Below are 16,974 nucleotides of genomic sequence, written 5' to 3'. Positions count from 1 at the left end.
CGCAGCGTTAGTAAAATCCAACTGTGTAAGGCTCAGATTAGTCGGCAGTTCACAAGGACAAAGCTCTACTTTGCTGGGCCTTATTAGATGCCCGTGTCTACGAAGATCAGTGTCGGTGGAAGAATTTTAAAGGCAGACTGTTTTGAAAAACTCAGTGGTGTTTAGATTTAATAGCACAAAGCAGTACAGTGTGACTACAGTAATCTGTGGCTGTTTTGATCAGAAGATGCTATTGAAGACCCTCTATGTTTTTAATGTAGTAAGATGGTTTCTTATTTTGCTAAAGATTAAAGCACAGTTTGAAACTTCTGTTCTTTGAATCAGCAGCCTAATTTCCTCACCATGTTTCTTTGCCTGTTTGTGTGTGTGTGTGTGTGTGTGTGTGTGTGTGTGTGTGTTTTATGGCTGGGGGAGGTTCCTTTTATTCTTCTCTTTGAATGAATACGGTGCATTGCATCCATGTTTCCTACCTCTTGGTGCAGCACCGCTTTCAAATGGTAATGATTCTTTTTTTCCTCAAACAATAACATTTTTTTTAAGAATAAAAATATTCTTAATTTTTTTCTTTTGGGAATTGTAATCATTGACAGGGCAAACAGAGCTGAAATTTTAAGAATTTCACTTAAGGAACTTTGTTTTTTGTTTCATCAGAACATTACTAAACCAAATTATCTTTTGATGCAGAGGTTTTCACTTATATTAATGACACAGTAAAGTATTGATATCAGTTGTGAGGGCAATGCAAGACATTTCTTACTGTTAACAGTGGATGGCATTCTGTGAATTGGCTTCAGATCTTTGCGGTAACAATGACAGACTTTTTCAAATGCATTCCAGGGTGTGTTTCAGTTGAGAAAGAAGGGTACATTCAGTGAAAGTGTGCCAGAATTGTGCAGTGCACTGAAACCACCTTATCCCCATTGGAGGCTGGAGTGAGTAACCATCACGGTGTATGTACCATGAATGGTTGATGAAACTATGAATTATTGTAGGACTTTTGAGATATTATTTTATAATTTACACTGCTTTAAAAATGTGTTTATGGATCAAATGTTGACAAAGGAGAAGACAGAGAGATGAAGAAACAGGAGTAATGTCAAAGTGTCTGGGGCGTTACAACCAAATCTCTACGCGTGGTAAGGTGTTCCAACAGTAACTGAAGACTACAAGTTGCTGTCAGGGACTTCTTGAATGAGTTACAACCATCATCCTGGAAGAAGTCCAAAAGAACACAGGGAACTTTGAAAATGTATTATAAAAACTTAAATGCATTAAAACAGCGTGGTTATTTCATGTGAATTAGAGTGATACTAAGAATGATAGCAGTGATTACAAACTCAGAAGAAAAGTAGTGGTGTAATTTAGTGTTTAATGTTTCTGTTCATTTTCAGACATGTCAGAGATCTATCTCTAAAGTCTAAAGTTTCTTATGCAGAGAACAAATCATAAGGTACTTACTCTTCTGCAAAAATTGGACTTGCTTATTTTATTAGTGCTACCTGTGAGGTAAAGACCTGAATGAAATTATATATTTTTAACTTTAACTATGGAAAATGCCAAACATATACAAAAATATACAGACTAATGAAGACACATGTACTCTTCATCCAGCTTCAACTGTTATCACTTCAGAGCCAATCTTGTTTTATCTCTTCCACCAACCATTTCCCCACAACCATATTATTTAAAACAAATCACAGATTATAATATCCCATCCATAAATATTTCCATATGCAAACCTAAAAGATAAGAATTACTTTCTCATGCTATTGCAAAATAATTAATTTACCTAAAATGTATGATAATTACTTTTTGATAAATTTCAGGTCAGTGTTCAAATTTCCAGTGACCTCATGAATATAGTCATTTTTCCACATTGGATTGGGGAATGTTTCAAATACTGTCAATATTTCATAATGATTCAGTGTCTCACGTCTCTTTTAAATTTTCCTTAATCTCTGCCTCTCTCTCTCTTTCTTTTTCATGTGCAATTTATTGTTGAAGAAGCCAGGAGGTTATCCTGCAAAGCATCCCACAGTCTGAATGTTACTGATTATGTCCCTGTGCTGTAGTTTAACATGTCTCCCTGGACTCTGATCTGGAGAGGTGGCCACACTTAGATCTGTTTTCTTCATTCTTTGGTAAGAGTAGGATCTTGAGTGGTAATGTGATGTTTCATCAAGAGGCCAATGATACTTATAATAAGTGCCTTATTCTGTGATGTTAGAAATATTTATGCTCAATGCCAAGATCTTTCAGTATGTACATAACAAGGCTGTTTTCATTCTGTTATTCCTTTTTAATTTGTTAATTGGAATACTTCTAAAAAATAGAAGCTTTACCTTATCTATTATTTGGTTTTCTGGTGGCACTATGTGTATATGAAAGCCTGGATAAATGTTTGATTATATCCCTTTATGTACCAGCTATTCAGAAGTATGACTCAGTTCCCTGTCATCTGGAGGTCAATCTTTTATAATTTTCTTGGTAACTGTCCTGAAAGATGTTCTAGGATTTTCTTGACCATTTCTTGACTAAGACCTGGAGTCATCCATTTTTTTAAAGGATGCCTAGCTCGTTTTAGTAAAAGCAGACCTTAGAACTTGATATGAAGTCTGGGTGATATCAGAGCCCCTTGTTATTGAGTGGGTCATTGTTTCTAGACTTCTTCTTTGGAGGGAGCTAGGTAATACAATTTTAAGATAAAACATTTCAGTAGTTTATATTGATACTTGCAATTCAAAACAAAGACCATGGGAGTTTTGTTTAACCTCTTTTATTTTGCATTTTTTTCTTCTTTTTCCCAGAGAATTTGAATTTTCAATAATACCCAAAATTAGCACACCATAAATTACTCATGTTTCACTCTACAATATACATACAAAATCTCATAATAACAATACCAACACCACTTGCAAAAATTGATTACTGAAAATAGTTTAAGTTTTTTTCCCAGGATTTTTTTGACCTTCAAGTTATATCCCTTTGGCAATGTCTAGTCAGATTGTTATGTTTTAACATCATTATAATCACTCTGTCGCTAACTGAATACCTATTTACTTTCCTTTTTTTCATTTTATAATAGATTGTTTTAGAGGAGATTTTTAAAATTGTCTTATGGTTCTGTAAAAATTTTTATATATTTACAAAGTCAAATCTATAAAGCAAGATATGGTCTAAAACGTCTAGCGTCTCTCATCATATCCACCCTATTCCTTGCCTCTTGCTTTAAACCTTTTTTAAAAAAATTATCTATTCTTTCATTATTTGTTGAATTAAAAATCCAAACACACATACAATCAAGTTTTTCCCTTACTTACATGAATAGTGGCTTATATATCTATTTCTCTCTTGTTTCCTTTTTACAAATTCCTTGTATTCCATATGGGGCTGTATAATCCACAGTTTATTTCATAATCTCCTGCTGATGGACGGGTGGATTGTTGCCAGTCTTCTTCTATTAGAATTAGTCATTTAGTAACTGGCCATGAGTATAAATCTCTTCCTGTTTGGCAGGGCATAGCTGGAGTAGTTTTCCAAAAATGGAACTGTTGAGTTAACAGTTTCATGCATATATACTTTTTTGACATCTTGAAGCCATTTACATTTTTATGTGAACTAACTGATAATTATTCTAGTTCATTGTTCTAAACACATTGATCTTTTTCTTCTCTTATCTGAGGGTCTTTATATATTAGGCATATTAACATTGGGTCTGTGATATACATTGCAAATATTTTTTTCAGTTTCATATTTGTCTTTCTATTTTATGTATGGTCCTATTTGCCATGCCAAGATTTTTAAATACCGTCAGTTTTTGTAACATCGTATTATGTAGCTTTACTCTATTGTCTGTTGATTTTGAGTCAAAGATAGGCCATTCACAAGCTACGGAAAGTTTCACACGTGTTGTTACTCCTGGCATACTTTAAGTTGCACTTTTTGCATTTAATTACTTTATCCACTTGGAATATTTTGGTGTCTGATGTCAGGAATTGATCCAACTTTTCCTTTTTCCAAAAGGCTCAGGATTTATTTTTCAAAGTCAAAGACAATCTACAGTTCTCTCAAAATATAAAACAGTCACTCTTTGATCTTGTTTTAAAGACTATTCGTCATTGACCACTCTAGGTCAGAAACTAAATTTTTTTCAAATCCTTTAGAAGGTGAATTATCTAGTGTCAATTTATTGGATTGGCTTAACTTTTTTACTTTACTCTGAAGTGTAGATAATGACTTTTAAGGTTAACCAGCAGCATTATGTAACATTCCTGGTTTTCTTTTGTCTTATAGCCAGGATTTAGCATTCATAGCATTTTCTCCTATAGTTTACAGCCAACCACAGACTTATTTAAAGGAAAATTCCACGCTGTACATGAACTCATGACATTTCTTTGTATGATACAAAATTGTCCTGTATACATTTTCTACAATGGGATGCATTTTAAAAGCAGTAAATAAAGTGCCAAGGGAATCATCATTTTTATTATTCCTTTCCAACCGCACATTTAGAGTCAATTAAGGAGGGGAAATTATGATCCTCCCTTTATACATGTTAGATGAGTGCCTGTTATGTGTGCCAAAGGTGCTGAGCCCACAGCACCTTTCAGTCCCTTTGTCTGCCTCTCCTCACTGCCGCATTCAGGGGGTGGGGAGAGAGGGAAACCAGGGGACTGGTCCTGAGACATGGGTCCAGTGTGGCCACAATTAGGTGTTGCAGTTTACCCACGATAGTTCATAAAAACAATGCTCGTAGCTATATTTACCGAGCACTTAATATATTCTCAGCACGAAGCCAATGATTCACATGTGTTTCCCATTTAATCTTTAAAGCCCTCCTGTAATGTAACATATTCTACACGAAGAAGCTTTACTCAGACCAACTATATATATATATTGCCAAAGATTGTATTAGTAAATAACATGCCTAGAATGTAAATTTAGATCTATTTGAATTAAGCCTGAGTTTTTAACCACCCTGTTGAATTTTCCATGATCATATCTCTGAAAATAAGCTCAAGCTAAAATCCTGAGTATTTGCCAAGAGTCAAATGCAGAAACAAAATACAAACACCAATCTGAAGTGATTAAGTCTACAAATGGGAGAGGGAAAGCCAAGTGCTGGAGGGGAACAGCTTCTTGGTGGGTGTGTTCCAGAAGAACGTTGGTTACCCTCTTTGGGTAACTCAGAAAGCACTGGGGTGCCCATAACTCAGTATCTTTGACCTGGAGTTTGATTTCTGAGGGTTCGGCCTGGCATTTACATAAAAATTTAGTTTGGACATATTCTCAAGATTAGATGGGAGTTTCCCCAGGAGTTTTTAACAGGGGAAAGTAAGATAATATTCATTTAAAAATCAAGGTTGAGGTCCATCCACAGTTGAATATGTTGAATCTTATTTTTATTCAATTACTTTTGTTTGGAAAAAATAATTATTTCTGCAAGTAAGTGTTTTAGTTCAAGGATGAGGTGAAGTTAGAGGGTTTTTTGAAATTACTTTGCATAATAAAGCAGAAATTTGTATGTGCCGTAGTGAGTGACTGTTCTGTATTATGGAACCCCTTACGTGGGGGACAGCAAATACCATTCTTTGACTTCTTCCACAGTATGTTGTTTTGTTTTGTTTTAAGTTTCTTAGCACTCTTGGTGTGGCTTCAAAAATTCTCTGCGGTGTGTCATAAAATGATTTTTGAAAGCAACTTGTAGTTTATTAAAAGTTGGCCATTGGCTACTCATGAGGCCTTCTCATTTTTCCTGTTAAACAGAACAGATTTGAACAACTCGCAGAAGTTTAGAAAAAAATGAGACAGAAAAAGCTTAATTAGTTGTACTTGTAAATTTACATTTTTGACTAAAAGACAACCCTTTAAGGCTTTTTCGAAATGAGATATATGTAGGAGCAAATGAATTTAAACATGAAGTGGCAAGGTGGTTTTGAGAAGCACCTGCATGGATATGGTGAAAAACATTTGGAATGCTGTGTTGGACAAATGAACACACATTTAAAACACATACTTTATTTTCAGGAAAGTGAAGATCAGAAATCTTGCACCAATGGCTTGACTTTACTAAAGTGATATTCTATTTTTCTATCTGATTCTTATTGGGACTACTGTGTCACTGAATTATTTCCATGTCCAGGAACTGTCCTGAGAAATAGTGCTTTCTGAAGAGGGGAGGGTATAGCTCAAGTGGTAGAGCACATGCTTAGCATGCATGAGGTCCCGGGTTCAATCCCCAGTATCTCCTCTTAAAAATAAATAAACCTAATTACCCCCCTCCCAAGTTAAATAATACAATAATAAATTAATAAAATATTAAGAGAAATAGTGCTTTCTGCTCAAAACAGTTTTTTGACAATGCCTGAAATTATTTAACACATCTTGTTCCCAAGGATAAGTGCCATATTTAGCAGCTTTTGATTTTATTTTGTACTTATTGTTTATTTTCTTTATGTCTTCAGAAAAATTTTAATATCTTATTATTTTTGGTATGGAAAGCCTTCTGAAATAATTCTAGAGAATTTATTTACCAAGATTCCATAGCTAAGAGAGATTTTTACTGTTAAGTCCTTAAAAAGAATATCTTCAGAAAATAATTCACTGTCATTCTAGTTCATTTAAATTTAGTGTAATGGAAGAATTACACAGTAGATAAAAATCTTTTCTTTAAAAAAACGGGGAGGGAATTAATTCTTATCTATTGAAAAACAGTAAATTCCATCTTCTCACCTGAAACCTCACAGATAAATGACTAAAATTTCTTTGGTGGATTGAGAGAGAGTAACTGAAAGATGGAAACAAAAGCATTTATTTGGTCAAGTCGGAGGAGGCAAAGGAACTTTTCCAGATCTTTGACACCATTTGAGTACATTCGAAATGATCTTGCCAATGCTAACGGGAGCGGCATGTGTTTCAAAGGACACAAATTATTGTGTCTAAACGGTGGGAAATGGGTTATGAAATGAGTTAAACTAGTCAATGGTTTGGTCAGAATGTTTAAACCAGACAGTGGCAGTTTTCTTTATGGATTAGTATTTGTCACTTTTTAAGATACAGCATTTGGTGATGATTCCTCATATTTGGTTGTTTTAAATGTCTTATTGTGAGAAAGAAAAACATGCTAAAATCTTTATCTCAGGTGAAAAATACAGATGACACAAACTGATTGATTAAATGAAGCCCCAAATTTTAAATAACTGATAATACTCAGTGTCCACAAAAGTATGGACAGACAGACGTCCTCTATTCTCAATGCTGAGACAGTAAAAGTGTAACTAATACAGTATTGTCATAGGTCATTTTTAAATTATCCTGTTTACTTGCTGAAGGTCTGACCTAGACATTCTTCTTCTGAAAATCCATCCTCATTTTACTTCATACAGGTGTGAAGGATGTATATACAAACATATTCACTTAAATTTTGTAATAGCCAAAAAAAAGAAAAGAAAGGAACAGATAACCCATATTTTACCAGAGGTGGTTATATAAATTTAGGTTTATCATGCAATTACATGCTGTGTGGCCATTAAGCATAAACTAGATCTATATACTTAAATGTGGAGAGATGGATATGACAGATTACTGAGTGACAGAAAAATCTTTAATATCTGTAGCAAGAATATAAAAATTATATAAATTATCTTTGAAAATAGGATTTGCATGTGATTGTATGTGTATTTGTTTTGAGAAAAGCATCTTGTACCTAATTGTGTGTGGTTTGGATTTTTATAATAAATTTACATTTCCCAATAATTCTCTTAGGAATTTGAATTTTTCTTAAAGATTTACATCTGTACATTATTGAAATAATTTCCATCTGGTAGCAGCATGCTTGATTTATAGATAATGTGTCAGAAAGGAAATTTTAAAATGAAATAAAGCTCATTTATGCTAAACTAAGAAAACTAGGATGATAAATTAAAAAACAGATCAGAGAGCAGAATTTTAATGCATTTAATTATCACGCAATGTAATAAGAGAAACTGTGCTAAGGAGAATGAATAAAGCTTGATACAACTCTTTGGTTTTGTAAAACTTGAACAAGTATCTTTCAACATCATTTCTGTTTATCATCTCAAACAATGTAAGAAATACAGAAGTAAAAAGGGGTAGATTAAGGATTATAGAGGTAAGAAAATCAGGTATATATTATTTTTGCGTGTTGCATATATTTATTACAAGAAGTTTTAACCACCTTCAGATAAACACCAATTTTAGCACTATACACATTCTTTAAAAACTAACAATAAAAATTTAGTGTCCATTGAAAGGCATTACTGTGTGATTTGAACTGATTATTATAATTTATAATGATGATATTTCAGCTTAAACTCTAGGCATCGAAGAGGTTCAGAAGAGGTTCAGTACTTAAAATTTAAGATTGCAGCAAAGTCCGATCACAATTTTGCCCCAGGAATTGTCTACGCAGGTCAGGTTGGCAGCAGACCAAACCAGAGGCCTACAGACAGTGTCTGTGTTAAGATTTCAGGCTTCAGGGACAAGTGACCAGAGGGCATATTCTAGCTCAGACTCTAATTGTGTTTCAGTTTTCGTCATCCATGAAACGATCTCAGTCTCCTACCTTACAGTCTTACACTCTTCAGTGTCACATGCTGCTTGAATCTAGTTAGTCGATATAAAATTGACAAGGAAGCAAACAGGAAGTGCCAATTAAATATGTAAGGAAATGGTTAATCGCTATGGTCTCATTGCGCTAGGGGCTAGTCACGGAAAAACGCAGCCCGATCGAAAAGTGTAGATATTGTACTGCAAGAGTCTCAGACTCAAGTCGCTACAGGCGGTTTGAACGAGTGACAAGCACTGGATACAAGGTAACAGAAACGGTGGAGGTTGTAGCAGATCTAATTACACCCAGCTGCTTGTTACCACACGGGGCTGTGGATCCATATTGAAAGTTTTTTTTTTTTTTTAATTTTCAGGAGAAGGGAAGAATTAGGAATAATGATTCACAAAATTTCCCAATTTCTAAAATATTATGCTGGTTAAAGAAAGCATACCTGTGGGTTAAATCCAGGCTGTGACTTGCCCATCAGCAACCCCTATTTCCAGGATTAAGTCTGCAAAAACAACCAGAATTAGTGGTATAAAGTCATTTCTCCTTTCGGTGGGTTTGTGGCTTTGAAGATCACATCCTGGAAATGAAATGAAACAGAAACCTATTTATCACACTTACTCAATGTCTGAAAGGAAAACGAAAGAGAAAATTGTGGACCTGATTTTCTTGAATCAACTACACAGCTGCAAACGTGGGAGATGATGGTTCAGCTGATTTGCAATACTGAATTTGTAGTCTCGTGTGTACTGTATATTTCAAGGATAATCAGTTATATGTAATTTTTGTGTGTAATCATGAGACTCAGTAATACCTGTTTACCCTGGCTTAATGCTAGCTCTGTAAATTACAATTCTCTCATCAGACTTTAGGCTTTTTCTTTGCAAAAAAAGAGAGAGAATGACTTTTTCAGTTATACAACTAGCTTTTACATGTAATAAAACTTCCTCTGGCTCTTCACTTTACAAAGGATGTCTTTATGGTACTGTGTGGCCAATAGATTATTTTTGATATGGTTTCTTGCTTGGCCATTACTGGCTTCAAATTGCGTCCAATTCAGACATCTAATAAAATGGATGCATTTCTCTAATTACCTTAAATCAAGGGACCTAACTGATTCTCATTTCTGAAATTTTAAAACTTGCAAATGTTAATCTGTAGTGTTTTACTTAAGTCAATATAGATGACATCTGTTCAGTGTCCCACAATTTAAGTATAAATATACTTAAATTTATCTTTATGATTATGTACTAAGGTCAGCATGCTTTCTAACTTTATAATCAGTATTAAACCGTATAGTATAAACATTAAACACCTGGGCGTGAAATTGAGAACTTAATAAGCTCTCATTGTCATTCGAGAGATTAGAAAGCAAACACATTGATGTGAAGGTAAATTTAAGGTTGGGTATATTGAAATAAAAACTTGCTGTTTGACTTCATCGATCTGTTAGCAAAATCAACTGTATTTCATTTCCTAAAGAGATAAACAGTGCATCACCCCTGGATAAGTATTTCTAATATTTTGAATTAGAGTTGTACAGATTGACTTTTGTTGCTGTTATTATTTGTGGTAAAAGTATTAGTATTAATATTGTTAGGAGGAGTCAACAGTTTTTCTTAAAAGACCAAATAGTAAATATTTTAGGCTTTGCAAGCCCAAGGTCTTTGTTGCAACTACTCAGTCATGCTGTTCTAGCCGAAGGATACCATGGAAAATGCAAAAATCAGCCAGGATGCCTGTGATCCAATAAAATGTTATTTACAAAAGCAGGCAGTTGGACCACAGGTGATAATTTGCCAATCCTTATATTAACATCACTTTATAGTTTCTTAGTGTTTTCGCGTATTCACAGACTCATTAGCACAGCAGCCTTGCATTAGCTAGATACGGATACTTTTTGCAGAGGAGGAAACAAGAGCTCAGACTACTGGCACGTACTAAGCAAAATAAATGAGACTCAAGGCTCCAGATGCTTCTGAAATCTACTGTCTTCAGAAAGTAAGCCGCTCTGAAAGCTGGTATTTATATGTTACTTAATTAACGAGAGACTTTCTTTCCACTTAGCTCTGAACTTTGCCGTCCCAGACCTTGATGACAAGATGACGGTACAAGCTAGAGAGAGGCCGCAGCTCAGACCCCAGCCAGTGGATCTGACGTATGCTTGGAATTTAAGAGTGCAAAGGCTTAGCCACAGTCAGGAAGATTAGCGCAGACGCGGCAGACTGGACGGCTGCTGTTACTTCATTAAGAAGAGTCCGTTCCTCACCCAAATTTTTTTAAAATACTTGTTGAATAATAAATGAATAATATGAAGACATGATTAAATATGTCCTGAAAGAAATGATTAGGAATAATAACAACATAGTTTATGTACAAACTAAAGCACTTGGACTCCATTTATAAATAACAATCACAGAACAATTATTGAACACACGCATTGAGTCAGATATTGTACCAGAGGCTGAGGGAATCCAGGAAAAATTCTTGTGCTCGAAAGGCTAACATATAAAGGGGAGTCATGGGGATTGTTAAGGGCAATCGAAAAGAAAATGTATGTTAGACATGATTAAAAGTATAAGTTTTTAAAAGGTAAAGGACATGATAGTCTATTTTTAAATCTGTATAATTGTCAAAGTATACGTTATCTTTTTAATCTACCAAGTGATCATCAGCTAAAATGTTGCATGTTTTACTGAGGTGGATATCTTTCAAGAAAAATAGGTAAATTAAAGAAGACTATAGAAAAATAATCCAAGTTTCAACGTGAAATAAAAACGGATGCTAAATACCCAAGTCTTTTGACACCGCAAAGAAGGTTATTCTCATGGTTATGCGTGCATGTCTATTCAGTCAGGTGTTCCGTTGTCTAAGCAACTGGTTTAGTCATTTATTTACTTTTTGCCAGAGGGTTGGTATGAGGGTCTTTTGTTGATGTTCTTAAAAGTTTTGAACTTAACTCTTGCTTATTTTTTTTAAAAAAGCTTCCTACATTTTTAATAACGTACGTTTGAACTGCATCAAATTAACTTAAATTAAAATAAAGTAAAAGGGACACACCACAGTGTACTTTTTAAATTTGTTCTTTCAAGGATACGACGTCTGAGGAAAAGTACAAGATGAAGAATAGTCTCTCTGGAACGTGAGGAACAGGATGGAAAAGGCCACAGACACGCCAAGGTAAGCCAGGAGTGTTCCGGCAATTCCTGGTTTTCCTATTTAAGCCTTTATTTCAGTTTTACCTTTTTAAGGCAAAGGGCTGTTCATCTCTTTATGTCCTTTGATTATTGAATTGTGATCCTTGAAGTCCACGATTCAGTTCCTCAGCCAAGAGATGAATGAAGTAATTGCTACGTTTTGTGGTTGCATTGCTTTTCCTGGAGGTCATGAATCTTCGTGGTTGTTGGGCGAGAGGAAATGCAGGATCAAGAGAGCCTCAGGCTCTGGTCCTAAACTTCGGTGGCTCAGGTGTGATTTCTGGCTAGTAAGCCGGCCTCCCTAAACTTTAGTCATCCGCCCGAGAATTCACAGCATCACAGGAAACCAAGAAGTACTCAAGACATTCCCTGAGATTTGAAAAGGAAACTGAATAAAGTCAGGTTATAAATGTGCTGAAAAGGAGTAAGAAATAAATGGTTAACTCAAAAGTGCTGTACGTAACTAATAAGAATTAACATAATTTTCTGAACTGTTTCCTAGTTCACATGTTAGAATTTTCAAAATATATTTTACTTTTCCTCAACAATCGTATTGCGATTAATACTGAAAAAGTTAGAAAAGCATGAGGATGTGAAATATACCAGAAAGCACGTCTGCTGTTTAGAGAGAGGACTTCTCTCCCTGCTGATACAGTAATAGTCAAAGATTCGAGTGTTTAGTGATTCACTGATTTGTTAAAAAACTAGTGGCGGCATTGCTCCTGTGTGCCACGTGTGATCACGGCTGGCCGCGCAGTCTTTTTTCCTCCTTCACTGGTAAACTGAGAATTATAATTACAGCCACCTCATAAATGTGCTGTGCAAATTCAATGTATGAATGCATGCGACGCCTTTTAAAAGTACTTGGGGACAAAGTAATAATACTCAGTAATGGTACGTATCTTATTATAATTAAAATTAATGTTAGGAGAGATGAGAGGGTTTAAATAATTACAGGTAAAGCATCCTGGGCATTCAAAAGAGAAAGAAATGATTTCTTCCGAAGCGCCCCCGCCTCCTTCTCTAGTTCTGTTGTCTTCACTCCTCCTTCCTTCCTTGTCACCTCGGAGGGTAGCCTGACTGGGAAAGAGCTGGAGTTTTCACTCACACAGACCTTGGCGTCTCAGGTCTGCCCCTGAGAGGATCCTTCAGCAGGCTGCTCCTTCTCCCCGAGACCTGGCTTCTTGTTATAAGATGCGTAAAATGTCTGATGCGTGATGACATTCGTGAATGTTGATTTGTCATAAGAGGCCCGTTTTAATAAAACGTTAAGATTGACTTAATGATGTTCTGTGATGTTAGGATAAAAGAAGATTTTGAAAATCAAAGAGAATTCCTTAAGGTACTAATAACTCAATTGACTCTATTAAGACATAAAGAATACGTTGAAGAACATAATAAGGATTACTTAAAACTCATTAGTCACGTGTGGTGACCCTGAAAAGTCAGAATTGTAACTCACAATGAGAAAAATACTATGTTGGCTGTGGGTCTGTCATAAATGGCCTTTGTTATGTTGAGATATGTTTCCTGTGGACCCACTTTGGTGAGGGTGGTTATCATGAATGGATGTTAAATTTTATCAAATGCTTTTTCTGAGTCTGTTGGGATGATCATGTGGTTTTTGCGTTTCCTTTTGTCAGCGTGCTGTATCATACTGATTGACATGCATATGTTGAACCACCCTGGTGACCCGGGAATGAATCCACCTTGACCATGGTGTATGGGCCTTTTTATGTGTTGTTGCATTTGGTTTGCTAAGAGTTTGTTGAGGATTCATGCTGAGCAAAGTAAATGCATTTTATTTTATTACCACTATGATAAAAGGGGCTAGAAGATCTCCTTTCTAAAGTCCGGTTGAGGCTTTAGCATCGATTTTATGAAACTGAGTGAAATCAATGTAGCTAGTCCCCGATAAGCTTTGGATATACCGCTTTTATAGAAACAAACACAGAGTAAAATTTAAAAAGCGATTTTTATAGGGTATTTTAAAAAATCTACTTCATCAGTCTCAGTCTATATTTAATTTATGTACTTAAAAGCAGACTAGATTTTTATTTGTCAAGTTCACTTTTTAGAGGAACTAATATTAAGATCTAAGTACTTGCAATAATAAAATAACTTAACAGATTTTACTTAAATATTTACGATAATTATTTTACAAATTTGTCAATAAGCTATTTTAATGAATTCTAAGAGATTTTATTCCTCCCTTTTTCTTCCTTTCAAAAAGAAAAAAAGTTAAGTTCACCCATTTCTGCCATTGAAAAAATTATTGTGATTAATTGCTCTCATCACATCTGGCCAACTCTGATAATATAAGCCATACGGTTTACATACTGAGGTACTTCTTAACAATGAAACTTTCTCTTCTGAGAGTTGAACTATAGTGAAAAAAAAAAAAAAAAAAAAAAAAAAAAGGATAGTAACTAGAGAACACAGCATGATTAAAGACCAAAGTTTAAAAACAAAGTTTAGATTTTCATGTGGTATAACTTTACACCATTTATATCAGTTTCAATATTTCATCTTACATCCCAAAGGATTTATGAGTGATTCAGCATCACCAACGGACGTGATCTAAAGTTGAACCAGCGTTAATCGGAGCATCTTTTTCTCAAGTATAATACATGCCTATTTTTACAAAGATTACCATGAATCATGAATTTTTACTTAATAGAATATGAAATATATTCGATTTTATTTTATGTGTGTATGTGAGTAAAACAGATATAGATGTGCCACTCTACTTATTTATATATGTTTATACATATCTATATTAATTCCTCTGTGCTAGTTCAGATTCAGTTTTGTACCCTTATTATCTGTCTGTGAATGATTGTCAACGTTCACTTATTTAACAGACCTACAACATTGCATTATTCTTGGGAATAACACCAGTTAATTTATAATTCGTAGAAAAAAAGTGATCCACTAAAGATATATTTTACTGACTAGATTACATTTCATGGGTTTGTATGGGTGGCTAGTCACAAAGTTCTAAATTCCTCTTCTAAATTCACATCAAAAGTGGAGTCAGAGTCGTTATTTCAATTCACTCAGTCAAGGCAGCTTTCAAGCCCCACCACCTGCCCCTCCTGCCACACAACCTGGTAAGAAACCCCAGGAGCTCCCTCCTTTAGTGCCTCTGGGAAGTTCACACCACTCAAGACTAGGATCCAACAAGGGACCCTTCACCCAAACTCCACCCCTTAATCACATTAAAAGCCAAACCAGTCTCCTTACCCTCTTCCCTCAAACCACTTTAGGACCTGACATGGGGCCTCTCGTCTCCCCAGAAAACCTCGCTAAGTGAAGAGTAAACCTTTTCATACCCTCTTGAGGCAAGTGTGGCATCGTCAGCCTTGACATCTGAGCAGACCTTAGCTGGATGTCCACCCAGTATTTTCAGTGTCCACAACTGGTATTATTTAATGAGGTGGTGAGTAAAGAGGGAAGAGAGGGTTCTAAGGAGAAAGGAATTAACCTAGTTTTGGTCATGATGGCTCTGAAGTGGTCCGTGGATATTTAGTGGGTATCTCACGTGCACGGCAGCCACAGGTATGGAGATTGGGGATGGGTCTGGGCAGGTGGCAGTTTGAGGTCATCACACGGTAATCAAGGGTCTGGAGAGGAAGGGATCACTCAGGGGGGTGAATAGAGTTGGGAAAAGAGAGGGCCGGGCCATCGTTTCTGTTGAATTCTAGTCCACGTCGTTCAGTGCTCCTTCTGCTCTTCAGTGTGTCTCCGTGAGACATTCTTCTCAGTACAGCATTCAGCCTTCACTGAGCATCACTTAACTACAACCTAAGTTCAAGTCACAGAGTTAAACAACTACTTGACCAGTATTTGTTTTTAATGTAAAATAACAATTTTACTTCAGCAGATAGAAAAGAATGATGCTTCAAAGTATTGGTTATGCCAGGCTAAAATATATCATTATGTCTATAAGACAAGAAACAAATCATTCTAGCTGGGTAGGGTCTTACGATCAATTGGAAACACCAAACAAGCTAGACCTGTTATTTAGAGCTGTACAGTTATATCTGAGGCTAGTTAAATCTGCTGCTTATTAGTCAAGTTTAAATGTAAATATATATTCAAAAATATACAGGGATGAATTCTAATACTTAATCTTCTAAGTCAATCTCTAAAAATCCTGTTCTCCACATCATAACCAAGACAACTAAACAAAATTTCAAGCTTGGGTCCCAGGCATCAGTAATTTCTAAATCTCTCCGTGTAATTCCCATGTGTACCCGAGGTTCTGAAACATCACTAGAGGTGAATTGACATTGGTAGAAATAAGCAACATTTAAGTTTTAATTTTTAAATTTATATACTGTTTCAGAATGGATTTAAAATATTGCATATGGCTCTGCTGATTGAAATGTAACTGCTCATTTGTAAACAAATCTGTTGATCTCCTGATGCCTCAATATGTCCATTTATATGGTAAAAAAAAAATTGTGGCTTAGAGGGATCAAGCAAAGTACGCACCTCGTGACTAATGGAGAAGTAATTTAATACCAAGTTTTTCTGGTTAGTTTCCATGTTAATTTACCTAGGCAGCATAGCTCAATGAGTCATAGATTAGCAATCCAGGATTTTGAATATTTTGTTCATGAAACACCCTGAAAATTTGCCATATTCCATTTTTAATAAGGCATGAATCAGGAAGCATTATACGATGTTTATACCCTTTTCTTATAAGTGCAACTAACTTTATCTCAATAAAAAGTTCAAATATTTCTACCAAACAGTCATGAGTATTTTCAAATCTATTATAATGTCTTCCCACATCCATAGCTTTGATTCTTGAGAAACAGTCATAACTTTAGACAACTTCAGATATAATTTCTGACCTCTTATACCAACAGGTTTGACATTTTAGTTATTCTTCACTTGGTAGGAGGAAATCCCCAGAGTTTCTTTTTTATGAAACAGCTACAAAATATTTAGTTAAGCTACCATCCAAACATCATCTGGTCAATTTTTGTTACTCAACTACGGGGCCGTTAAAGTCTCTAAGTACAGGGATCATATTTTAAGAAGGAAAAATCAAGCTCTTCCTGGAGAGTTTTCAAAGGAGAATTTAATGGTTTAATACAACTAAGATGATGATTCATATGCTAAATTGGGTTTACAACTTTGTATCATTATAAAAATTTTATTTGGGTTACAAAATCTCTTGGAAAACAA

At 35.2% G+C, this 16,974-nt stretch overlaps 1 long non-coding RNA gene across 2 annotated transcripts in view; it reads left to right on the top strand.

Annotated features, from left to right (window-relative positions):
* LOC135318854 (uncharacterized) overlaps window positions 1-16,974 on the top strand; it is a 259,627-nt gene that overhangs the window by 82,378 nt on the left and 160,275 nt on the right. For both annotated transcript variants that reach the window (XR_010377240.1, XR_010377241.1), the window contains exon 2: window positions 11,668-11,755. This is a non-coding gene — a long non-coding RNA (uncharacterized LOC135318854). The remainder of the gene's footprint in view (window positions 1-11,667; window positions 11,756-16,974) is intronic.

Source organism: Camelus dromedarius, chromosome 22 (genome assembly GCF_036321535.1).
Source record: "Camelus dromedarius isolate mCamDro1 chromosome 22, mCamDro1.pat, whole genome shotgun sequence".
Lineage (NCBI taxonomy): Eukaryota > Metazoa > Chordata > Mammalia > Artiodactyla > Camelidae > Camelus > Camelus dromedarius.
This window is presented reverse-complemented; position numbering and strand designations above follow the sequence as displayed.